We start from the raw sequence: 27247 nt of genomic DNA on the forward strand, positions 1-27247 counted from the left end.
TTTAATTATATATAGGGCCTATATTATTTTAGTGATTCTTTCGACGAGTCCTTACGAGGGATAGATTGATGTTTTGACTTGTTTTTAATATTGAAACTTGTAATAAACATTCAAAGAAGTTTAAAAATTGTTTATTTATTTTATATTTTTCTATAATATATTCAAAATTCCTGATAAATTTATGAAAATTCGGTATAAATCGCACGTTCTTGTAGAAATATTCATCAATTTATGCTTTGTATCAGATGTTTTTCGTAGTTTTCTTTCAAAAAAAAAACATGAATAAATACGTATTTTTGTTATTTTTTTATGTATTTATGAAACATTTCTAGTGAAAAAAAATGCTTTTTTATATATACACAGCGAAGGTATGCATAGATTCTTAGAAGAATTCCTCTAGAAGACTCTCAAGATGCAATGAAACGAGGAAGTAAATTGTAATTTTAATAATAAAAAAACCAGTTTATAAAGTTATATAAGTTTTATTTTACTGTAAAAAATCACAAAATTTCGTGTAAATATTAAAAAATGGTTAAAGAACTAATCTTTTAGAGTATAAATATAAGTTCTGTTATAACGTATGAGCTATGAATGAAACTCTATCCGAATCAATACATAAAGACTCGTATAATAAGGCCTAGTTTCAGCAAATAGGGGGAGGCCCTTTTCGGAATATTAAAAATACTTGAAAGGCATAAAAAAGTCTAAAGAACTTATGCCCAAAATGTTATTAATTCTAAAATATGTAGTTGTTACATTTGTGCGCGGGGCCTTTGAAGTACTCGAGGCCCAGTTAAGCCCATTTGATCGATTCTATTTAAGGCCTGCCATATTTATAATTCGTAGACTGCAGATTATAGTGTATTGAATCGCTGTAAAATGCATTGTAATAATGTAGTAACGTATTAAGCGGGAATAACGCAATACCGAAGAGGTAAAATCAAGTTGATGTTCCGATAGAAGTATATATATATNTAAGTTAATTTCGCTGGAAAGATGCTCACTTTTCAGCTACTTAAAACCATTTTAAATGAACGAATTTTGCTTAAAAACGAATAAAAACTTAATTTACATTAAAAAAATTAAAATATATTAATAAATTTTTAAAAAATTTCTGTAAAATTTACATTAATCACGAATCAATAAAGGCGCAAAGATATCATATAACGTAAGTCAAAACCTTAAAAAAAATCTACGAATTTCAGTAATCAACACGAAATTATTCGTGTTAAACGAAAGAGAAATGTCCACTTGTATGTAATTTCCAAGTTGTGTTACTCTTACTTGGCTTCTTGTTTACTTGTAACTTCTTGAAGTACGATTGAGTCGAGTGCTCTCTATGTGAAGAGTGTCACGTAGTTAATTTCTAACGAGTTAATTTGTAATTATCCTAATGAATATAAACTTGTATTATTCGTATTATTACTAAACATAATATAAACTTTCATTTTAAATTATTTATTTATACTTTTTAATTATATATAGGGCCTATATTATTTTAGTGATTCTTTCGACGAGTCCTTACGAGGGATAGATTGATGTTTTGACTTGTTTTTAATATTGAAACTTGTAATAAACATTCAAAGAAGTTTAAAAATTGTTTATTTATTTTATATTTTTCTATAATATATTCAAAATTCCTGATAAATTTATGAAAATTCGGTATAAATCGCACGTTCTTGTAGAAATATTCATCAATTTATGCTTTGTATCAGATGTTTTTCGTAGTTTTCTTTCAAAAAAAAAACATGAATAAATACGTATTTTTGTTATTTTTTTATGTATTTATGAAACATTTCTAGTGAAAAAAAATGCTTTTTTATATATACACAGCGAAGGTATGCATAGATTCTTAGAAGAATTCCTCTAGAAGACTCTCAAGATGCAATGAAACGAGGAAGTAAATTGTAATTTTAATAATAAAAAAACCAGTTTATAAAGTTATATAAGTTTTATTTTACTGTAAAAAATCACAAAATTTCGTGTAAATATTAAAAAAAATGGTTAAAGAACTCATCTTTTAGAGTATAAATATAAGTTCTGTTATAACGTATGAGCTATGAATGAAACTCTATCCGAATCAACACATAAAGACTCGTATAATAAGGCCTGGTTTCAGCAAATAGGGGGAGGCCCTTTTCGGAATATTAAAAATACTTGAAAGGCATAAAAAAGTCTAAAGAACTTACGCCCAAAATGTTATTAATTCTAAAATATGTAGTTGTTACATTTGTGCGCGGGGCCTTTGAAGTACTCGAGGCCCAGTTAAGCCCATTTGATCGATTCTATTTAAGGCCTGCCATATTTATAATTCGTAGACTGCAGATTATAGTGTATTGAATCGCTGTAAAATGCATTGTAATAATGTAGTAACGTATTAAGCGGGAATAACGCAATACCGAAGAGGTAAAATCAAGTTGATGTTCCGATAGAAGCATATATATATATATATATGTTTGTGTGTAGACCTATTTTCCAAGAACATATTATTGAACGAAATTCGAATTTCTGAAGATATTTCCGGAAGAAAAATCAACAATTTCTAACGATAACCAATAGCGATCAATGGTACAGAATCGACAAGAAAAAAAGAGCGCCATTTTGAATGGGAATTTTGTGAAATTTCTGCTAATTTAAGAAAACCTCGAGACAAATTAAAAATAAAATACAAAAAAAAAAAACAAACGTAATTACTAGAAAAAGTGAAGGAAATTTCCAATGTTTTTTTTTTTATTTTTTTGTATTCTTTTTCTGTTTCTTTCGTGACGGAAATTGGAAAGTTCGTCGATGTTTCTTGTTCTTCAAGTCACGAGTTTTTCTTACTCCAGTCACGTGGTCTGATTCCCGGGATTCTCGAATTACTCGATGTTCGTAATAAAATAAAATGCGGCTAACCTCGTAAAAATATAAGGGCAAAGAAAAAGTTTTTAAACAAATATTTTAACAACTAAAAATGGCGAAATTTTTTTCTTAATTATCTTATTTCAAGAGCCTCTAAACGTTATTGGGATGCAATTTGAAAAAATCCCCGCTGTTGTACGTCTATCTGTCTGTCCGTCGTTAATCTAGAAAAACGGTGTTAGATAGATGGCATTCGAGATCAGATATAGAAAGCTTAGGGGTGGGAGGGCCTGATTAACTATATACGAACTTCCGGTCTAGACAGGAAGCCACGTGATTTTAATTCAAAAATTTCCCCTTTCCCAGAGCGGTGATGACCGGCACTACTGGGTTGTTATCAGGTGAAGTATGATGTGCAGGGGCAAGCCACTATAAATTTGAGGTGGAGAGCGTATATTTTAAATTAAATAAATTAAAAATATGGTTAAAAATTGCCAGAATAAATAATTGCTGTTAAATTTTGGTAAATTATTAAATGGAATTTATGTTTAATTAATTTCGATAGCCTCCCGATGCTGCTATAATAACGATTTATTCATTTTTTACCTGGGATTTATTATAAACGAGTTAAGGAAAACGAAACAAATAAGAATTACGGTAATTATCGAAGTGATTAACGTAAGAAATTAGCAAATGCAATTGTCTTTTACCTCTATGGTAATAAATTATCTTGTAAATTACTTAATTTTTCAGTAAAAAAAAAAACAAAATTATGAATTTAGAGTAAATAAATTTCGTGACTAATTTCAAAATTTTAAAATAGAAAAATAGCTATGATTATGCTAATTTCCAGGAATATCTTAGAAGAAATTAACGACTAAAGGGCATACTTACTACTACTACTACAATAATAATTTTATTATCTATCATTTTTTAAATGAATTATATCGGATAAATTTTAAAAAATATCATAAAAAGTTACTTAATATACCCTAAAAAATAAGGTAATTATCCCGTATAATGCTACTATAATAACAATTTTTCTGTAGATGACATCACGTACTAACAAGTTAATTCGCCTGTGAAGAAAATGACATTAATTCTCGGATTTCTTCCAAGAAATTGGAGATTATAATCTCTCACTACTATAGTAACAACAAGCATATATCGTATTTAAGAAATAGCACAAAAATAACGGAAAATTATACTAATTTATCCTTAAAAATTGAGATATTTAATGCTACTATAGTAATAATTCTGTTGTGTGTCATACTGTTTGCAAACAAGTTACAAGTTAGGAATATAGATGCTAACTAACAACGAAATGACGTTAATTATCACAATACTTTCCTAAGAAATTAGCGATTACAACTATCTCCTACTGTTACGGTAACAAAAGGTAGAAGATTAGCATTTAATTTGACAGAGAAGGGATGGAAATTAAATTTCCTGGCAGTAGGGGTGCCAGATGCAATCCATGACTACTACCAACATTCCCTTGGGTTGTTTACAGTAGTAATGATGTAAATCTGCTTGGTTCAATACAATTAACTTAATAACAGTTGATACTTTTCGAGTTAATTAAAATTTAAGAAAATTTAAACATGTATTTTTACAAAAATTATTACTAAAGTTATTATTATTTCTTCCCCCCATAATATTTGCTAAATACTTAGTTTTCTGCAAGGAATATCGGCGCAGAAAACTTGTTATTTAGTAAATTAGAGTACAAAGTTTGAAAGTTAACTAATCAAAAGTTTCCTTTTATTTTTACTTTGCTGCTGTTATAGTAACAATGTTGTGTAATTCTTGTAATTGCTGTAGATTTGTTTCACTGCACGAGGTCATCGTTTGATGAAAAGAGAAGGAATGAAGAGTCAACAACCGTAAGAAGAAGAAAACAATGTGCTACTATACGTTTAGAAATTGTTCTCTGCTTCTCTAGTTGTACAGAAAGTAGTACAAAATCGAGTTGTGTAGCATCTACAACACAAACTGACCCTGTAAGGTGACTTACAAGCGTGTACATCCATCTTAAAAATAACTTGTTACTGTAGCAGCATGTGAGGGAAAGAGTCATCTTTTAATTGGACTGTCTGTCAGTCTGTCCGTCCTTAATCTCGAGATCGGTGTTAGATGACCGGCATGACTCTTCTGTTATCAGGAAACGTATGATGTACAGGGGCAAGGTTATACTGAAATGGCGAGAGAAAATATTCTTAATTAAATAAATTAAAAATTGTACTGTCACAATAAAATAATTGCTTGTCTTCTATATAAAAATGTATTGTTTTGCATGACTTTAACTTGCTTTTTTGCATTATTTCCACTTCTGCAACGTGTATAATTTATAGAAAAATTATTACTATAATAGTATAGAGCCTTTGTAAATATTTTATGATAATGTTGTGACCTTTAGTATTAATTTAATCTATTTTAATGCTTAGATTATACGTAACAACCTCATAATTCCAGTAGGAGATACAGTATTGTGGAGAATTATTATTATGGTAGGTAGCATCTGTAAAACTATTGTGCTGAATTTGCTAGCTTGTAATCCGAGTAAGGAGCACACTATTAAGAAAAATTATTATTATAGTAGCACACAATGACTTTAGTTGATAGTATCTTGCAGAAGTGTGCGACATTTTACATTATTTTAGCACATTAAAGTGTAGGGGAGACCGGGGCAACTTCGGCATGCGGGGCAAGTTTGTCAAGCGCTTTTTTTTAAAAACAAATTAAAAGGAGACTTTGGTTATAGGTTAGGCAGTTGAGGTTTATTAGTGGCTTGTTGAGTGTAGTGTTTTTATTGTTCTCCATCAAGCGTAGTTGAATTATCAAGCAAATTTTTATTTTCGTTGAATTCCATATAATATTTTTTTTTTTTTCCATTTATATTGAATTGGCAGGTTTTGTTATAATTCCATGATAACGAAAGTTACTTTTCCTGTTAGAAGGATGTAACTTCAACTTATTCACGTGGCCAGATCGTGGCTTGGCATTCTGTTCTCAGGGTTGTACTTAATGTTTCGAAATCATGACTAGCGGGGTAAGATCGGCAACATAAAGCCACATTAGAAGCAAAGGATAAAAATCAAACAGATGATAAATGAAAACATGTTTGCATTTGTTATTCATGTATATATGTCTTTGAACTTGCATTTCGTTGTAATAATATTAAATGGGTGTTGGATTTGTATTTCTTTGTTTTAATAGTGAATTCCAACTTATACATTGTTAATAACATAATTTTATATACGTGCCTATCTTGCCCCATTACTGTTGCCCCTATACCAGGGGCAACTTTAATAAAAATAATTAAAATAATTACAACTTTACAAAAAGAGAGAAGTTGCCGATCTTGCCCCTATACCCGGGGCAACTTCGTCAATTTCTCTCTTCTTGTAAAGTTGTAATTATTTTAATTATTTTTATTTCCAAACTGATTTTAACCAGTTCTATAGTAAGGTAACATTCCAATAGACAATATGCAAAGCTTTTTTTTCAGTTTACAGCAGTATTTATTACACAAAATTTAAGTAAAGCTTAACATGCCGATCTTGCCCCGGTCTCCCCTATATAAAAGCGAATAAAAAATATGCTTTATTATTATAATAGTATAGAATAACTGTAGTCGATATTACTTGATAATATAGCAATATTTAATTAACCTCATAATTCGATAGAATTAAGCTCGATGAGATATAAAATTGTTACCGTAACGATATGCAACGTTCAATTTCTAACGAAACTGTCGATTTTATATACTGAAAAATCATACTTGGATGTGGAATTTCGTAGAAAATAATAGGAAAATAAAATATTTCGGGTATTTTTTTCGTATTTTATAAGTTTAGTTTTTGTTTACAGGCTCAGAACGAAAGGGATAATAAAGGGGACAAGCTAAAGAAGACAGGAAATAGACAGAAGGGACAGAGGAGCAGACAGGAAGTTAGAAACTGTATGTGAGAGAGAAAATAGAACAACCTGAGACAGCATATGGACCGGGATGATGTTCTTTGTCAGCCGGTTCGATCCGGATTTTGAGATTTTCCAGTTTAATATATCGTACATCCAGCATCTTCAGCTTAAACAATGCTTTAGTTTAGCTGCAACGTAGCAAGATCCTTCGAAAACAAAGAATCTAATATAAAATTTAAGAAAATCTTGCCCATTTATAAATTCTTTCTTCGAAAAACTTGAAAAGAATTCTTTTTGGGGAGTATTTCTAATGATATTTTGAAGTTATCAAACGAGATTTTCCAACAGAAGATGCCTTTCGAATCCATCCGATAATGGATAATTGATACCTTCGTATCTACTGACCTTTGACCTTAAGCGAGTAGTAGATAAGAAGACGAATACTTGAGGCAATAGATAATTGACCACACAAGAAAAAAAATATGTTTTTTCCTATTTTTTTTGCCAAGTTTGATGATGCAAGTGAGAAAAACTTGCACCATTCTTCAGGTCGGATGAGCACTTGACGTTAATAACATCGCCTGCAGTTACCTTATGTCATGAGTGTGTGGATGCAATAAATACTACTTCGATTTACTTGGCAATAAATAGGTTAAATAACTTTTCAACCCATGCCAATAACTAGGAAATTCCGCTTCAAACTATAGTAGCATACAGTCATTTACTCAATTGTTAGCCTCATTTAACTAATTATGCATCGGAATTGGGGTTTGTATAGCGTTTATATCGTCCAAACAACGCAATAAACAAATATATATTATCATTATATACTATTACAGTAGTATTCGCTCCATTTTAATGCTGTTATAACAATAGAAGCAATTTCTTTATGTATTATCGGTTACAGATCAATTTCTTTTCTACTGTTACGGCAATAAAATAATTAATTTTTCAATTATAACTATTATAATATTGAATGTTAATGTGATATTTAAAGAGACGTTTTTTTGTTACTCTTGTAGTATTTTATGTAAGTTTATTATTTTAATAATAAAAGTTATAAATAGAAATACGCAATTATTAATGTAATAGCAATTTGTTAAGTAAATATCTTAATGGTAATTATATTTTATTAACAATTCGCGATTTTCTTACGTAACGTAAGAAGAAACGTAATGCAATGGCACAACATAAAAAGTAACAAAAGGAGTGTAATGGAGTAACGTGAGACGTAGCGAAATAAGTAACGTATTACAATAGAGTAACGTAATCCAGTGGAGTAATGTGAGAAGTAACGAAATAAGAAATGTAATTCAATAGAGTAACGTAATACAATAACGTAACATAAAAAGTAACGACAGAAGTAACTTAATGTCCGGAGTAACGCAATACAATAGAATAACATAAGAAATAATGAAAGAAGTAACGTAATGCAATGTCGTAACGTAAAAAGTAACGAAAAGAATTTCATTACGTAACGAAAGTATGCAAAATAAAAGTAACGAAAACGATTTTCGTTAATGCTTCTAGAGTAATAAATTAATATTTTTATTACAGTGCAGTAAATATAACATTATTAGCAACTTATAATAAATTGTTATTATTAACGTTACTATGATAATAAATACGTAATATCTATCATTATTGCCTTATAGTACATTAGAACTACTACTAAAATAATAAAAAGTAATTTTATCGGCATCACTCATACAATTAGCCTTATACTACCGAAGTAATAAACGTTGAACTTCTGTAAATGTTATCAGAATAACAATCCACGTTCAGTATTTTTATTAGAAGCTCCTTCAACGATAAATCTATTCGATACTATTTAAGTAATTCAGTATAAATGTATACAGTAAAACCCGTGTAAACCGGTATCGCACTTTTTCCGCTTTGGCAGGTTTCCGTTTTGAACAGGTTCACATTTTAACATAGAAAATGCGAAGAGTTCTTAGACAGGTTTTAATATTTTTATCTAAAAATATTCGAATAATAAATACTTTAACAGTAGTAAACGTACAACACGAGCGTACTAAACCTTGCTAGTAAAATACGCGGGTTTTATTGATGCCGTTAGCGTAATAAATTAATTTTTTAAACTTAATTATAAGAGTAATAAATGGAATTTTTATTAATAACGCTTAAAGAATAAACGGGCAATTTTCTCCTACATTATTAGCATAATAGTATGGGCTTTAATGATACTATTATAGCAATCAAAGCACATTTTGGTGGTTTTTAAATCCCCCATTGCGTTGTTCTTCTGAGCGATTAAAGCATCGAGTAGCTTCATAAGAACCTACTTAAATTTATCCCTTTAATACTCAAACTCACGCTATGTATTGTAAATAAATTTCCCTCGACGCTTGTTGCGCCATTTTACTAAATGATAAGGAAAGGCAATTCGTTTGATCAAACCTTATTAACATAACATCTTTAATCCCTTTCATTTCTTTGCAGTTAAGCTTAGCTATCGAACGACAAACTCTGAGGGATTAAACTTTTAAAAGTGAGCCGCAGCCTTTCTTCTACTCTTAAAGGCGTCAAACGTTATTTATTCTTCTAAAACAAACAATGTGATTCGTTGTATCCAAGACATGTGTCGCAATTTTTATAACGAAGGCTCGCAATGCGTTTCTGTACACATTCCTGTACTAAAGGCATACATGTATATACTTTTTTTTTTAAAAAAAAACCCATACAAGAAATTGCACAGAACACAATTTCTTGTGTGAGCCTTTTTGTACAAGAAATGTACGTATGTATGCATTTAGTATATAAATTATGTTTGTATGCCAAATTTCGCTGTTTGTATGCCAAATTTGTATGCCAAAGGCACAACACAAGAAATTGTGTTGTGCCTTTTTGTACAGAAATTTTTGTGTATGCCTTTGGCATACAAACATAACTCCTATACTAAATGGTGTTGTTTTTGGTGTACAAACATAACGTCTATACTAAATGGTGTTGTTTTTGGTGTACAAACATAACTCCTATACTAAATGGTGTTGTTTTTGGTGTACAAACATAACTCCTATACTAAATGGTGTTGTTTTTGGTGTACAAACATAATTCCTATACTAAATGGTGTTGTTTTTGGTGTACAAATATAATTCCTATACTAAATGGTGTTGTTTTTGGCGTACAAACATAATTCCTACACTAAATTGTGTTGTTTTTGTATGAAACAACACAATTTCTTGTGTTGTGGCATACAAAAACAATTCCTGTACTAAAGAAATAGACGCACAATTCCTGTACAAAAAACATACATACACGCACAATTCTTACACAAAAAACGCGCACAAGAAATTGTATTATGTTCCTTTGGCATACAAACACAACTCCTGTAGAGAAGAAGGTGGTATTATGGAACCCCAATTACATTTTAGTGAATTGTAAACAAGGTATCATAACTACACCCACATTTATGGAATTATGGTATTTATGGTATTATGGAACCCCAATTACATTTTAGTGAATTGTAAACAAGGTATCATAACTACACCCACATTTTTTGTGCGAAAAGTACTGGTAACTATTAAACTAGATGTTCCTAATTGGATTTTTCGCTAGTGTAACTGCAAGTATGGTTTTTGAAGGATTTTGTACAAAAAGTCAGAAAGTAGGTTTAGAGAAAATTGGGTGGTAATATGGAACCTTACTGTATATTTTCAAAAAATGCTTTAATGTATCCAAAAACAAATAGGAAAGTACAAAAAATGTTAAATAATTACAAAATTATTTACTCCAATGTATTTTATCGCAAAAATGCTTTTATAATAGAAAAATATGACCTCCATCAACAATATATATTCCAGCAGCTCTTTTTTGATATTCTCAGGAAGAACCGACTTTCTACCTAGTGTCTTTTTCACAAATGGCTCCGGACGAATGTCTGCTTGCAAATAGAGAGTTCGGAGGAGTTGAGTTCCATATTACTGTAAAAGCACCAATGGGGTCCGTATTTCACGCATCGCCATCTTGAATTAACTTATATCTGTCAAGACCAAAATTTAAAAAACCTGAACATCACACAGATTAATATGTACCCCTAAGTCTCTGGAACGGAATACATGCACCAGTGAACCTACAACTACACGATTTATATTTTAAAAATAATTAAATTCACTTAGCATTCAAAACTTGCGAATTTTGAAAAAACAAATTTGCTGATTAAATACGACAAAACTGAAGTGAAACGGGTTTTCCCCTTGCTATGGATGTCTGCCTAGTTCAGTTCAGCCACAATCCGCTACAGTTCGCCTTTATTATCAGTTCGAAATGGAGTGGTTCCATAATACCCGCAGTGTTCTATAATACCACCTTTTCCTCTACTAAAAGCATACATACACGCCCAATTTCTGTACAAAAAGCGCACACAAGAAATCGTGTTGTGTGCTTAATATCCTGTGTTAAAACAAACAACATAATTAACTTTACTAAGGACTCAATATAAAATAGTGTACAACATAATTCTTTCAAACATACAACAAAATTGAAAGAGCACAAAGAACGAAAGCAGACAAAATATAATTTTCTAATGATGACAATTTATGAAGAGAAATCATTGTATCAAAGATGTATAATAAATTGCTCGTACCAAAGACATAAGAGACAATTTATTGTAGTAAAAACTAGGTATAAATTTTTAGTGGCACAAGAAACTTTGCGTCGAGGATAGAAAAAGACGAGAGATTTGTACAGAAGTCAAATGGGATGTTACAAGAAGAGCATTAATCTGAAATCTATCTTCACTTTGGGATCTGTAGCAGGATTGTCGTGTGTGTCTTCTCCTTGTTGATTGTAAAGAATAGATTTCGAAGACAACAGTCGAGTTCCGAGAACAATTTAGCTCTACAGAAGAGAAATTGTTCTGTCTTCTTTCATTTATCGGCATCGAAACCGAGAAATCTCCTGGGAAAAGGCGCGAGACTTAACATCACACCCCTCGATTCATTTCCGGTTCTGCTATGAACTTGTACAACTAAACTTGTATTGAGATCTCACACCCCAAATCTGGTTATAAATCATTGAAAATACCGGGATTTTCCCTTATTTTATCAGTGAAATTCACGCGATTAATTAAATTTCGTCACCAAAAACAAAAAATCGTATTGTAAATTAATTTCATGTTTCAAAAGTAAGTTGGGTGTGAAATTCTTTATTCTTTAATCGATTATTTAATTAGAACCTTATATAATTTATAAATTACTTGAATTTAATAAACGAAGAGTGTGAAATATAAGAAAATTTCCATAATTGGTAAAATAAATATGCGTGAATTTCATTCCAAAAAAATGATTAGATCTACTAAATTTCATTCTAAATACAGCGGTGTACGAGAATTTCGCGCATAAAAATGAATTTCACGTTACGAAATACAGAACTGTATTTAAATGTCTACCTTTCTCACGAAATTTACCAGCAGAAAAGTAAAATTTCATCAAAAAAACGTAACTTAACACCGATCTATAGAGGGAAGGACGGGAGAAAAAAATCTGTTGACGAGTGACAAAAGATACATCACGAAGTTAACGAGGCCGAAATTTTATTTTGATATAATTTTTTTTTAGACAGACAACCAGACAGACCTCACGAATGATTCACGATCGGTTAGACAAAACTGTTGACATTGGAAATCGACGTAACGCGAGCATCCCTCAGAGAAGTCATCATTTAAATAATAGAACTTGTTAAACGAGACGTTATAAATTCGGAGCAAAGTCAAAATTGAATTTCCTGGTTAAGTGACTGCATCATTTGTCTACCTCTTGACACGTGATTCATTCAGTCAATGACAGGAGTCCACTTTTGATCTATTATCCCCCTTAATAACGTTACTTAATCGAAATATCCGAACCATTCGACGTTATCGCGAGTTGTAGCCAATTTGTACAAGTTTTTGGCATCAACACAAATACGGATATTCCACTTCCGAGTCGTAATTAAATAATGCAAGAGAGTTGAAATCTCGTGTCCTTTGTTTGGGATGAATTTGCACCCCTTTTGCTAATTGGATAAACCGTGTTTGGCTTCTAAACTTATTATTTAAATAGTTTTGTTGCTATTGACGTATTATCGTTTATTGTGTTATTAAATTTAGTTTATGTAAATTGTACACTTAACAGGAAAGTTAAACATTAAAGTGAAACAGTGGGGAAAAAATGTACTTGACAAACTTCATCGTATGTAAATTCATAACTCTTGCAATTTATGAAAATTTTCCAATTTTGTATGGAAAATTATTCTTGGCGTCAATAAAAAAATTACGTATTAAGTATGTAAAATTTACTATTTTGGGTGTAAGAACTAAATATTCAAGTTTTTTATTTACTCTTTCCGCTCTGAAAAGCCTCCTTAGCTTGCTAAAGAAAGCCTCCTTAGCAAGCCCCAGAAGCGTGTTATCTCCTATGGCAATTTCCTGGGGCTCCATCAACAAGGAGCCCCAAACGATCATTTATAAGAAATATATTTCCCCTCAAAAAATCCCCCGAAGAAAAATGTCTGAAGTCAACAATGTACTTGGAGACCCTAATTCAAATTCACCTGGGTTCCATGAAGGTATAACGCGCCACCGGCAAGCCCGTTATTGTTTCCGCTTGATCCACAATGAAGTAAATGAGAGTGGTGAGGTGAAGAACTTGACATACCTAGGCTAGGAACGGACCAACCCGAAAATTCATGGAAATTTTTCGATTCAGTCCGGATTCGATTTCGTATCCTCCAGAGTGGTAGAGTGCCATTTTAACTACTCGGCCATTGGGCCTTCTATGTATTCTACGAAAGGGCATCCGAAAACCAAAGTAGATTCGTAGAACAATTGAAAAGTGTGTAAAAATAAAATAAATACATGAATTCTACCTATAATTACTGTGATTTTTATATCCGGAACGATCAACACGCACCTGAAATCAGTTCTTGCACCTGTAAAAGCGAATCCAGATGCAACTTTACATCATTAAAATTGAGTTTTATATATCTAAAAAACAAAAATAGTCCTTTTATATCTACAACTAAAGAATTTTATGTAAATTCCATTATAAATTTATTTAAAAATTCGTTAAAAAAATTTCTCTTACTTAAAATGCAAAAGTGGAGAACTTAATATAATAAAAATATCAAAAACTTTCAAAACGAAAAAGAATTTTGTATTAAAATTTTATATATAAAATTCTGAAGTCTATATTTAAAAAAAAATTAAAAAATAAAATTGATGTTTCTCACTTCTGGTGCCAAAAATAACGCTTCTTTGACTCTGAATACATCAATTTTGATTTGTTGTAAATGATTATCACTGAATTTCCATTCATCCTGGTGAGCAATCGTTTGCCAAATTCGATTTTCGACTAAATTTTCTACTTATTTATTTTCCTCCTGGAAAAAAATACAATAATAATATTCAAGAAAATTGTTGTAAAAAATTAATTCAAATATTCTCGTTTATAACAAACCAATAAATTTCTTCTTTTATGTATTAAATAAAAAAAAAAAGTTACTTGAATTTTTTTATAAATTAAAAACAAAAATTAAAAATGAACTCAACATAACTGTAATTACTTATTACTATCGAAAATGTGATTACAATATTAATAAATGATTACAATCCTAGTTCCTCATCCTTTCATCTTCAGCCTTCGTCAAATTACGTCATTTATGAGTAATGTTTTTGATTGCGTCATACAGAAATGCCTGGCATTCAAATACTTCCAAACAACAGGTACACAGCGAGCCTCTGTGCGCCTTTTTTACATAAGACTGGGTTAACAATTTTAAGGGGAATTATCCGGCATACAATGGTAACACTACTGTAATCATTTATACACCTGTAAGCCGAGTTTCGACGTAATATTTGAATGCTCAGCTTTTGTTAACGAGTGTATATCGAACCTTATATCAAGGATCCACTCGCTTCCAAATTGACGAAGCGCTTTCAAGATTAAATTTCTCGTCATCGGCGACCGCAAGAAACATTCTAATTACAGCAATTTATTTTCGAATATTTTCAAATCTCGATTTGAAGATGTTCGATTAGAATATTCTAATTAGAAAATAAGTCTATCTAATTAGAATGTTTCTTGCGGTGGACGATGATGAGAAGTTTAATCTTCTCCAAGACGTTTTCGTAAATTTGGAAGTAAGTAGCATCTTCATTTAAGGTTTAATAAATCAATTTTTTAATTGTATTTCAATATTTTAAATTAAATTTTCGATTCCAACCGAAAGAAGAAGAATATCCTGATTTATTTTCACGATAAAAAAAATTTTATTTTACTTGAAAAAAAAATTCCGAGTCATATTTTAGGAAACGCACAGACAAACACACGAACATAAAATGCAAATCACCTCATAACTTGCTGTCATGAAAGTTTAAGTGGTGACAGGATAGTTTGTTATTTATAAACTGGATGTGGTTTAATTGTATAGAAGTAGAAGAACCAAAAAAAATCCCAAGAAAGGTTTTTTTAGATTTGTTTTTATTGATTTTCTTGAGGAAAAGTAAAGAAAAAAAAGGTAAAGGGATTATCGTTGTTCCAAGAAATAATAGAAATCCTTTCCTGTTCTGCCACTTAATAGATATATGAAGCCAATTTTCGTGTACCTTTATAAGCCAAATAAAATTGAAGAAGAAAAATAGAATTTTTTTTTTTTGATGAATTTTTTTACTTTTCTGATTGAAATTAACTTTTAAAGATTCTAAAAATCTAAATTTCTTTATATATATATATAATTTATAATTGGTTTTATTGTAATTTGCGCTTTGAAATGCTTAAAAATATTTTATTTCTCGAAAGAAAAATGAAAATTAAAACGGTCGCCATTTTGTTTAATTTATTCGGAAATTTCGAATTTTTTATATTTAATAAACCCGCCATTTTATTTATTATTTCATTAATTGTCTGTATTTATAAAACAATATTTAGCGGCCAGACAAACTANCCAGCTTCATCAGTAACACCAGTTATATATATATATATATATATATATATATATAAATACTGCCTGAAAATCTCTTTTCTTTTGTTTCCTTCATCTGTCTGTGTGTGTCTAGCTTTCCATATTCTCCTACACGAAACAAAGTATACGCACATTTATATAAATGCAATAAAATAACGAAAGTACAAGTACAATACGACGTTTTTCTACATAGTGGCAGCCTCATAAATTTTTGCCGAATTAAATAAAGTTCGATTGAAGTTTTTTTTGTTTATTCTTCGCTAAAACGTAGCGAATTAACAATTCCAGAAATATTTTAAACGTTTTAATAGCGAGGTTGCGTCCGAAGTTTTCATCTCTCGAACGTGAACGTCGAACGTCGAGCGCCACTTACAAGATAGCGGCACTCGACGTTCGACGTTCACGTTTGAGAGATGAAAACTTCGGCCGCAACCTCGCTATTCACTTGAAAAGAAATGAACTGTTCAAGATTATTTGCATGACCTTAAACAGTACATTTACAAACCATCAAGGTCATTTCCATTGAACTTTTCCGATTCATTCATCCATTTCCGAATGGCCTTGAACGACAAGGCCATTCGGAAATGGATGAATGAAATGAACTTGTTTAATTTACAAACCGTCAGCTTTACTTATTTTTTAATTTTTTCACATTACAGCAAACTTTTTCTATTGATATTCCTCTTAAAATTCACGCTACTTCCAAACTTTTTCCTATCTGTTTCCTCTTTTTCTCCCTCTCCTGCAGACAAATTATCCGTAAGCGAAGGAGGCATTTCCTGTCTTGTAATGTATCCTATTTACCAAGTCACGATCCCAACCGACTAGAAAAAAAAATCCCTCATTTCTATACAACAAACATAATAAATATCGGGCAAATATTTTTTTGAATGTCTTTGTTGGCAGCTCTAATGTCTTTTCTTGCAGCAACACATCATCGATGCGAAGATTGTTCCTTGGATAATAAAACTAACATTTCTCTTTAAAAATGCCAAGTATTTATCTTTGACGCTTTTCACTTCTCCTTTTTTTATTTTTTTCCTTGTAAAAAAATTATATATATAAAAAAATTAGAATGATTGAAACATTCTTTTTCTTTCTTCTTCAATCTTCTGAAAATGATTCATTAAAGCTGTCAATTTTTTTATTTATTTATTTTTTTTATAGTGAAGAAGGTTCATTTACTAAAATGTATATTTTATCGATGGTAACATGCTTAATAATAATTTTAAAAAATTAGAGTAAATGTCGCTTGAAAGTTATATTTAAATAAAGAATAAAAATATAGATTTGTGTTTCGGGAAAGATTTAATGATGCGTCATAATAGTGTTTTTTTAACTTGCAAAGTTGTGAAAATGTTTTGTAAAGTGTGTGAAAATGGCGTAAAAATTTGTATACACATTAACTCATAAAATACGTCACAATATATATAAGAAAATACACATTGTATATTATAAAACACGTTACAAATACACCGGAAAATACGTCACAGATAAATCGCAAAATACGTGATAATATGTTACAAACACATCACAAAATACGTCAATAGATATATTGTAATATACGTCATAATATAATTCAAATATACGTTACAAATACATAAAATATGTCATAATATATTGCAATATATATCACAAATATATAGCAAAATAGGTCACAAATATATTGCGAATACATCGTAGATATATTATAAAATACGTTAAAAAATATATCCCGAAATACGTCACAGATATATTGCGGAATACATCATAAAATATTATTAAATACGTCACAAACGGTATTACAAAACTACCTCACAATATATAAATGCGTCTGAAATAAATCGTGAAATATATCACAAAAATATATCGCAAAAAAACATCACAATCTACGTCACAAAAATATTTCCTTTTTTAAAAAAAATACGTCACAATAAGCATTAGAAAATACGTCACAAAAATATTTCCTTTTTTTAAAATACGTCACAATAAGCATTAGAAAATACGTCACAAAAACTCACAAATGTCTTTTTTGAAGAAATTTCCGGAAAAAAATATATTTTTTAATAAATTTTTATCATAAAAATGATTCAATTTGATGCAACCAAATTTGTATTTTTCTCATAAAGAAAAAAGAAGAAAAGTAAAACCGAATTGAATATTCCATACACATCATTCCTATTCGACTTTTGTGCTAAACGAATCAGCTCTAACGATTTATTTTACTTTAAAATCATTTGGCTCGCAACCAACTTCCTTTAGGACTTATTTGCATTTTTATTATCGAAACTGTTAACTTCATACTAATAAAAATATACATAAAAAATCATCAACAAAAACAAAAACAAAAATACACCATAAGACAATACAATCTCTCATAGAATATATTAATTTTTCCACCCCCTTACGGTTATAAATTCTCGCATAAACAGGGAAAGTGTACATATATATATATAAATTGCTCTTATCTGAGTAAAAGTAATAGGTTCAGGTGTCAGCAATCGATAAAGTCACGATTGCTAACAGAGCAAACACAATTGTAAGAAAGAGAATTTATTTTTAGAAAAACAATGGCTACTAACTGTAATTATGTCGTGTAAATTACACAAAAGACTTTCCTATAATTGCTAAAACAATAAAATTTACTTATATTTACACCTACTTCTTGCTATAACTACTTATTTTTTATTTTATTTTATAAATATCCTAGAGGAGAATAATTTGTAAGCTCCGTCGGTGTCCTTCGTTCGCACGTTTTACATATTTTAACCAAATTTTATAGGTTAAAATACAGACAAGAAATAAAAAAAATGGCCGTTGTTTGGAGGTTATATTGCACGTGTATATTTTAGAGGTGGCTGTTATTTAGTTCTATTCTAAAGCCACCCGAGCCGAATCACTTGATTGATAAGCTTCAAACATGGGTTCGTTCCCCGCCTGAAATCATTTTTTTCCTATTCTGTTTATACATTAATGGCAAATAATTAACTATGTTAAATGCATTAAACACATTCGGCGAGGTGTAGGTAATTTAAACAAATTGCGCGAGCTTCGAGTCGATAAGAAAATATTTAAATTACCCGCAGGACATTGAAAATTCCGATTTTTAATCACGAACTCGAAGGCGTTTTGATTTTTATCCCTTATGATTTATATAGAACTAACCCATATTAAATTTCCACAAAATTTTTAAAAAATATAATAGAGAAAATAGGGTAAAAGAGACGATAATATTTTTCAACCCCCTCTCTTACGCCAAGCAGTAATGATAGCATGGGCATTTTTTTTTTACGTCCACATTTTCCACCCCAGGGAGACGTTCCTCCATCTTATCATTTCTTCAGTCATGCATAAGGAGTCAATACAGGTACTCTGGATCGCTTGAGCGTGAAGTCAGCAACGTCTAGTGGCTACCAACTCTACCAGAAACGTGGCAAAGTGTCACCCCTACGCGACGCAACACCCCAGAAAGCAACGGTCATTAAATTGTATTTTCAACAACACCATCAATCAAAGAAGGAAGAATTTTTGGTTTTGTCAAATTATTACAAAAAAAAAGAAAAAAAATCTAAAGTCGGAATTAATATAAAACGATTCAGTGTGTCCATAAACCTCTCGAAGAAATGGGAAAAAAATGTAAAAAAATTCCTCTAATTAACGTTAGAAACGTTGGTTCGTTTGAAAGTTCAACGTTAAAAGAAGCGCCTGAATGACGAATTGGTTAATAAGTAGGAAATGATTTGCAATACTTAAAAGTGAAAGAGAAACAAACGTAAAAAAATAAAATAAATTATCCAAAAATATTTTTCTTTCCAGTAATTAACGGTGTGGTTTTTCTTTAAGAGGAAAGTTCTTATAAATGATTTGATTTTTTTTATATTTGTAGGAGAGTTAAATATTTCCACACACAGATAGACACACGCACACACACAATTCAATATAAGAAGAAGTCGAGATAGACTACAAGCTTAATTGGAATACCTTCGATGAGTTTTTTAGATTTCAGTTACCTTTTTTGATGGTTTTCTTGATCCCCAATGAACTGAATCGTTTTAAGTTCACTTTCTGGAACAGTTTGCAACGAGGATGGCGAATGGGCACGCGCAGTCAATTTACCTAATCGCCGAGTTTGGGGGATAGAATCCGAGCTGATAGGGTGATGCTTTAGGGCAGAAAGGTAATATCGACTTGTGTTACGGATGGTCGACCACGCCGGGTCTAAAATGTCGTGTAATTACGGAGACTTTTGTATTTACTTCTAGACTTATAGCTAAGAATATATCCAGCAACTAGCTATTTTACAGAGGGGTGACATTCTCTCGATTCAATGTCCCGAAACATTGTGCTGAACAATGACTTTTTACAGTCTAGTAAGGAAAATGTAATTTTCTCTTCGAGTACTATATTCACCCCTCCTCATCTCTCTCTACTCTTTTTAATATTCGGTTTATTAATAACTCCAAGCTATTTTGTTTACAGTGTCAACCCCCCTTCTCACTGCTACAGAATTTTCGATTTGGTGTTGTAATCTCTTGTGCTACTAATTTAAATTCTTCTTCCCTTTTATATATATATATATATATATATATTCCTGGTGTTACTGATGAAGCTAATCGCCATTTTGGACTTGTATTACTTTTTTAAAAATCTTTGTATCTTATTTAGGAGGATGGTCTTCAGTCGCTTTGCGGTTTGCTTATGCTATTTTCTAAGTCGAACAGGCGTCGGATGAGTCTTTTCAGTTGTAAATGCCAATTAAATATCTCGATAGAGCACGGGGTTGTAAGTTGAATCTTTTATTCTGCTCCATTAAATGCGACAGATGAAATTTCCCAAAGGAGAGAAATCAACCAATTAAACTCGAATCTTCTTCCTCTTTCATTATTCTAAGGGGGTCCACTCGGTCTCGTGTCCTCCGCAGAATATACAATGTCGGATATGATAAAAGTAAATCGAAGACGAATCCTAGTTTCAAACACATAATACAGTACACACACACACAAAAAAAAAAAACAAATAAAGCCTACTTAAGGGGCAATTATTTTCAAAATGGCGCGGATTTACAATGATTTTATACTATTTTTCACATTAAAAGTAATAAAAATATTACTCTTTCACATAATATCATATAAAAAATATTCATAAAAATCGAGTGTTTTACAATAAAAGTTAATAGAGGTGAACTACTTTCTACTTTCAGAATTCTGACGCCAGAGATCCTATTAACTTTTTACCCTCTCCTGAAATTTTATATATACCGATATACATCTCCACCCCATCGAAATTTTCATTTATTTGTCTCTGTACACTTTCGTATATCGAAGGAAAGTCATAAGACCTTTATGGACCTCCATACGGGCTGTCCGCCATTTTGGTTCCATTGTGATCTTATGGGTCATTCCCCTTTTCACAACGGAAATAAATTATATATTCTGGCATGGCGGGGATTTAAAAAAAAAAAAAAAAAGTAATATTGACTTCATTTAGAATCGGACCGTACGTAAGGAAGGAGCAAATGGCATTCTGATGATAAGGCCAATCATTTCGGGGGTGACATTAAGAGGTGACCCTTTTTTTTAAAACAACAATTGGCGTGAAGGAGTAACTCGATTAAGGGTCAACTGTTTCGTACTGATAGCGATAATTAAAAGCTTTACCGAACTTTAACACTTTCAGGAAACGTCAGAATGTACATCCGAACCGGCGAAATCTCCAACATCATTAGAAGAATAGAATTGGCGGGGTTAATGTAGACATTGTTGCAGTTCACATTAGTGTGTGTGGCTGTGTGTTAGCGTGTGTATGCGTGTATGGTGTGTGTGTGCAACCGACAAAGGACGGTTCCGTCTGAATGGACGATAAGCCGATCGAAGCGAGCCATTTTGTCCAGAATAAACATTCTAGCGACGAACTACCTCATTATTTTCCTGTAGATAGTCGAACGTTGGGTCGCCTGATTTTAATTCCCTGCAATAACTCTGTCAGAAACGTTACTATAGTTATTCCTATCATAAATATAAACTCGGTCGCACTAAAAATTGGAAAAATGAAGAATATTCTAAAGTTTTATTCCATTATCTTTCACAGAAAAGTATATTTCCAATGTAATAAAGCCATATTGTAAATTATAAATCAATGTTACAGGCTCGAACAGTTAAATTTATATATTAATTTTTAAGAGGTTTTTTTTATGCGTAGAAACTCGAAATTAGAACGTTAATAATTAGTTTATTGACTAATTTTTCGCTAAAAATAAAAAAGACGGATTCAAAATAGCAGAAACTAGGTGTATAGATTACGTTTAATTTTAGTGTGATTACGCGTTTAATTTTCAATCATTTATATTCGTTTCGAGTAAATCGAAAGAAAAATTATCATTTCATTTCGTAACACGTTCGTGAAAAAGAATGAAGAAGTTGCGGAGTAAAAAAGTTTACATCACACGAGATATTCGCCATGAATAACAGTTTTAACACTTTCCCTAGTGAACTGAAACGTATGATTTCAGTACACGTGCCGAAAGAATTTTGTTTTTTTACAACTTTTCCAACTTAAAACAATATTTTTGCGTTTTAAATCGTAAACTAAAGCAATAAATGAGATATTTATTACAAAAATAATCGATAAAATCGCGCCATAAAAGAAAAAAAAAACAGAGAAAATTCCCCGATCATAAAATAACGCTAATTACTGCATTTTATCTTAAAAAAATACAACCATAATAAGAAAAAATTCCTTATCCAATAGAAGTTTTTTTTATTTTAAAAAGATAATTTATTATAATTTAAAATTTTAATCATAAAAAATTACTTTATTCCTTACTTTTTTGAGGCTGAATTTATATTCTGGTTAGTACTTATCAGTAGGAATAAGTCAATAATAAGGAATGTTACCAATATTTATCATTAATAATGGGTAAGAGGAGGAAGTAAATGAAACATGGTGCCATCTAGGAGTAAGTGTAGGCTATACAACTGGGAAATGATGTTTTCGTCACGCTCCATCTTCATCACCACATCATCATTACTTCTGATTCCTTCTTAAATTGGTTTACATCACAATTTAAAAACAAAAGAAAAAAATCTTTTGTTCTAAAAGATTACTGATTTAAATCCCCTTTATCTCGTCTAATTTGTTTTAAAAGATACTTTAAAATTTATTTAAATTATTTTTTTTTTGGCCGAAAGAAAAGTATGAAAAATATTTCAAATTTCTGGCCGGAAACAAAGGAAATTTAGAGAAATTTTTGATGTAAACCGAAGAGATTTTAGAAAAAATATTTATAATCTTCAATTAAATATAAAATATTCGGAAAGATATGGCGAATTTGCGGCGCCGAAGGGATTTAAACATAATTGTGCATTTTTAAACAGCACACGCTGACGATAAATAAAATAATAATTTTTAATATTTCCATTGACAGTTATTATCATTATTTACTTATCTATTAAGATAGTTTATAGGGCATTTTCTTATTTAAGACAGTTCGTAGCGCTGGCTTAAGACCTTCTCTACCCTACTTAACTGTCCCGAAAATACAGTAGAACTTGTGTAAGCCGGAATCGCACAATTTTTTCCGTTTAGGCAAGTTTTCCTTTTTATTCGGGTTCCGTTTTAGACAGGTTTCATACAAGAATATTTAGTGATCCGCTGTATCTAAATATATATATAGGCTATACTTTAAACGTAAATATTAAGTAATTCCTCATATGAAATAATAATGATGACGATAAAGCGTCAAAAAGTAGTGATTAAGAGTAACTTTAATTTAAAAAAATGAAGTTTTCTTTTAAAATAATCAAGTTAAGTAAACAAAATTTTAAAAAATTTCCTTTATTTTTAACGGATTAATATTAATTTAATATTTGAAAAGAAATTAGCTTCTTCTCTCTCTTTATCATCATCAAAATTATTATTCAAGGCGCGATTTCTTTTGTAAGATAACTTTAAAAGGATCCAATAATAATAATAATAATAATAATAAATCGATTTCACTTTAACATATTTAACCTTTAACCACACTAAACGTATAATAATCCTATTTAAAGTATAACAAAACATTAAAATTACACCTTTTCCTCTAGAAGAATTTCGCTAATTAAAATAATATTAAAAAAAGGGAGAAAAAATTTGAATTTAAAAATGTATGGCTTAAAAAATAAATAAATAAATTCCAGTTAAATATATTTGATTTATTACCTTTCTTATGATAAAGTGCTTTTTGAACAACAGCATCTTATCTTGAATTTTGTTTGAAAATTAGTATATCGCTTGTGGTGTAGATCACGTCTCGCTCCTTATACTTCACCCCCTCATGAGATTTACATACTTTACTCTCTCTCTTTATATATATATATATACTGTCGAGTGATTTACCACTCTATCTTCAGTCGTCCTTAGCAAATACAACTTGTCCTCTTACATAAATCATTATTTCGAAACGAATATAATCTAAAAAAAAGAAAAAAACAAATTCGTTTTTTTACTTTTTGCCTCCTCTAATCGAAGAATAAATTGTATTTTCTAATGTCTTTTTCAATTTTTAACTATTTTATGATCGTTTCTAATTATATTATTAAGAATTATAGGCTGTTTTAATGTATTTTTGAGCTTCGTAAATGTCGATTTAAATGAATTTTCACAGTAATAAGATGGTAAAAATTTCGTTAAAAATCGCTAAATTGTCAATTAATTATTATTTCGATCCATTTTATGGCATTCGAATATGTATTTTTAATGATTTAATCGTTTTATTATTTTTAAAAAAATATTTTCCGATTTTTTCTTAAATAAAATGTCGTATCAAATTCAATTTTTCTTTAAAAAATAAATTAAAAATTTAACATTAATCCTTTCCATAATTAAATCAGGAAATTGTCCATTTTCAATGGCAGTTTCTTCACAGAAATGCAGCAAACAATCATTAAAAATGGTGGAAAAACTCTTCTTCATCTAAAGGAAAAAAAAAAAAAAGAAAATATAAATTTTAATTTCGAAAAATCCGGAACTCAATTTATTTTGAAAGAAAATAGAAATATAGACTAGATATTATTTTGCTTCATTCACAATTCCATAAGGATTCCATCACTTCTGGTTGTTTATCATCTTTCCAAATATTCCACAGATATATTCGAGTTTTTATTTTTTGCCCATCATAAAGCATCCAAGATGCAAAGCACATTTCCAAAGAATCAAATGACAGTTGATAGTTGTTGGGATGGAAACGATAAGAAAAATATCTTTAGCTAGAAGCCTGCATAAGTAGCGAAGTTACTTGGCACAAAATGGATGTCCAGTTAAATTGAAGAAAATACGATTTATGCAGATTAGTAGACGTTCGGGCCACGATAAAGAAACAGAACACAATCGTTAAAATGATATGAAGTGCCGATTGTATGAGATAGTTGCCGAACGGAATAATTTTTCACAGATGTGTTCGGTTATCGCTTGATAACGGCTATTATATATTCTTATTGTTAGTCTCTGGGTAACTGCTCTTTTCTACTCGTAACAACCGTCAAACAGTTGTTATAGAAGAATAATGGAAGAAAATATTGTAGAGGAGATTCTATTTAATACAACTTTTACTTTAGATTTTATCCATAGTTTAATATTCGCAATTACGCGGGTGATCATTTGAAATTCAATTGTAGCGCTTCGGTAAATGAAATTTGCTTCTGTTTTAAGTAAGAGAAATCTTGAAATGTTATGTTTTTTTGGGTGAAATTAGATGTTTCTGTAAGTGAAATTTGGGTGTTACTTACGCGAAATTCAGTAATATTGCAAATGGTATTTGTCACTTTTCACAGTGAAATTTAACTCGATTACCCCAAAAAAATGGTTTGGTTTGATGGGATGTGGCAACGCAATGCGTGGGCGATCTGCCAACAGGGATGAGACTTTCTATGAAAAGCTGGCCCTATTCGGGAGTTAGAAACACGACGAAAACCCAGAAAATTCCACGCAACCAATATTTTGTCAGGTATGAACACACGACAAATTGGTTGTGGAACCCGACCAACGAACTAACGTTTAAGTCAGAATTCGGTGGTTTCATCCACTCGGCCATTATTTGGATACAAAAATATTAATAAAAAAGAATACTAATTATACTAAATAAATTGTGGGAAAACACATTAAGTATAAAATTTCTTCTTACCACGGATTTTTATGAAGAATACATTGATTAGCCTATTCTAGCTTCTTTCTAATCTTTCCAACGTGAATTTTATCAGTGAACGCATCTTTTCAGTGATTTTTCCTCAATGCACTCTCACCCAGTTAGACCCAGCATTATTTTTGAAATTGGTAAAATCAGGCACCCAAAATTTCACGAAATCTTCATCAGCCTCAAAGAGAGAAACTGAAAACCGTTTTCAATCATCAAAGTCCACAATCACGGACATTCATTTGATATCTTTTTCCCCGAAGAACCGACAAAATCCAATTATTTCTGTTTTTGAAATTGACACGATCGGGTTGCCGAATTTCACATAAAACCACAAGAGAAAAGAGACAACAAAACAAAATGGAGTTAATCTTATGGGAAATGGGTCAGTCAGATCACGTCCTTCAGCTATTATCAGTCTTTACTTTGTTGGTTTAATAAAGAATAGAGCATTGACGAAATTGGTTTATCCGTTATCAATATGGGGGATGTTCACGTCTCCAAGGAGTTGACCAAGGAATTGCACTCTGGAGGATCTTTTATCAATTTTTTTTCTTTATATTCTTTCCTTTTTTTTAAATAGAAAAAGATTCTTTCAAGATGTTTATAAAGAGTAAACTGTGTTTCAAGTCTGCTTCGGGCATTAAAATTTATAGCTTTTGTCTAGAAGCGGGGATAACGAAAAATCGATCAACCCTTCTGATACGGCTAAAGGAAAGTAAAAATAAACCGGAGCCACAAAAACAGTTCAAGTAAAGCATAGTAAATTGTGGTTTATGTATATCTCAATATATTCGTGGAATGGTAAAGGGGTGTAAAATGCTTTAAAGACTTTTCTCAGATCCCTATAAAAACTTAGGTTTATCGATAGAAAATAGCGCAGGAATTTGTTTAAATTCTAAAAATACACTTATAATTTCTTCGAAAATTAAGAAAAAAAATCTTTATTTTTAATGGCAATTAAGTCCTTTTCAAGTTCAGACTTCTTTTTAAATATGTTATCAATAATATTTTTATAAGATTTCAGGAAGAAAAACTAAATTCTTCTATTTATCGATAGAAAATATTAAAAAATTCATTAAGAATTAGAAAATTTACACGAGAATTTTTTTTTAATTTTATAAAAAATAATATATTTTTAATTGCTCTTTTGTCTTCCTCAATTTGAAACCTAACTTTCTTCTAAATGTTATAAAAATTAGTTTAAAATCTTATATATAATTATTTGTATACTTTAAATGCCAAACCTGTAAAGAACGGCCACTGACGGGCCTTTGTTTGGAGGTTATTTTCTATGCATTTTTATTAAAACAAAGTTCCTGAAAAACTGGCCGCCGTTTAGAGGTGGTCGTTGTTAGAGGTTCGACTGCAAAA

At 30.6% G+C, this 27247-nt stretch overlaps 1 long non-coding RNA gene across 1 annotated transcript; it reads right to left on the minus strand.

Moving 5' to 3' along the window:
- Window positions 1-13079: 13079 nt before the first annotated feature.
- On the minus strand, window positions 13080-14758 carry LOC111619967. The gene is made up of 3 exons (XR_002755846.1): window positions 14659-14758; window positions 13996-14145; window positions 13080-13695 (listed from the first exon to the last, which is right to left on the minus strand). It is a non-coding gene; the product is annotated as an uncharacterized LOC111619967 (long non-coding RNA).
- Between the last annotated feature and the right edge of the window lie 12489 nt (window positions 14759-27247).

The sequence above is a fragment of the Centruroides sculpturatus genome, unplaced genomic scaffold (assembly GCF_000671375.1).
Source record: "Centruroides sculpturatus isolate CEXI.00-Female unplaced genomic scaffold, Cexi_2.0 scaffold248, whole genome shotgun sequence".
Classification (NCBI taxonomy): Eukaryota; Metazoa; Arthropoda; class Arachnida; order Scorpiones; family Buthidae; genus Centruroides; species Centruroides sculpturatus.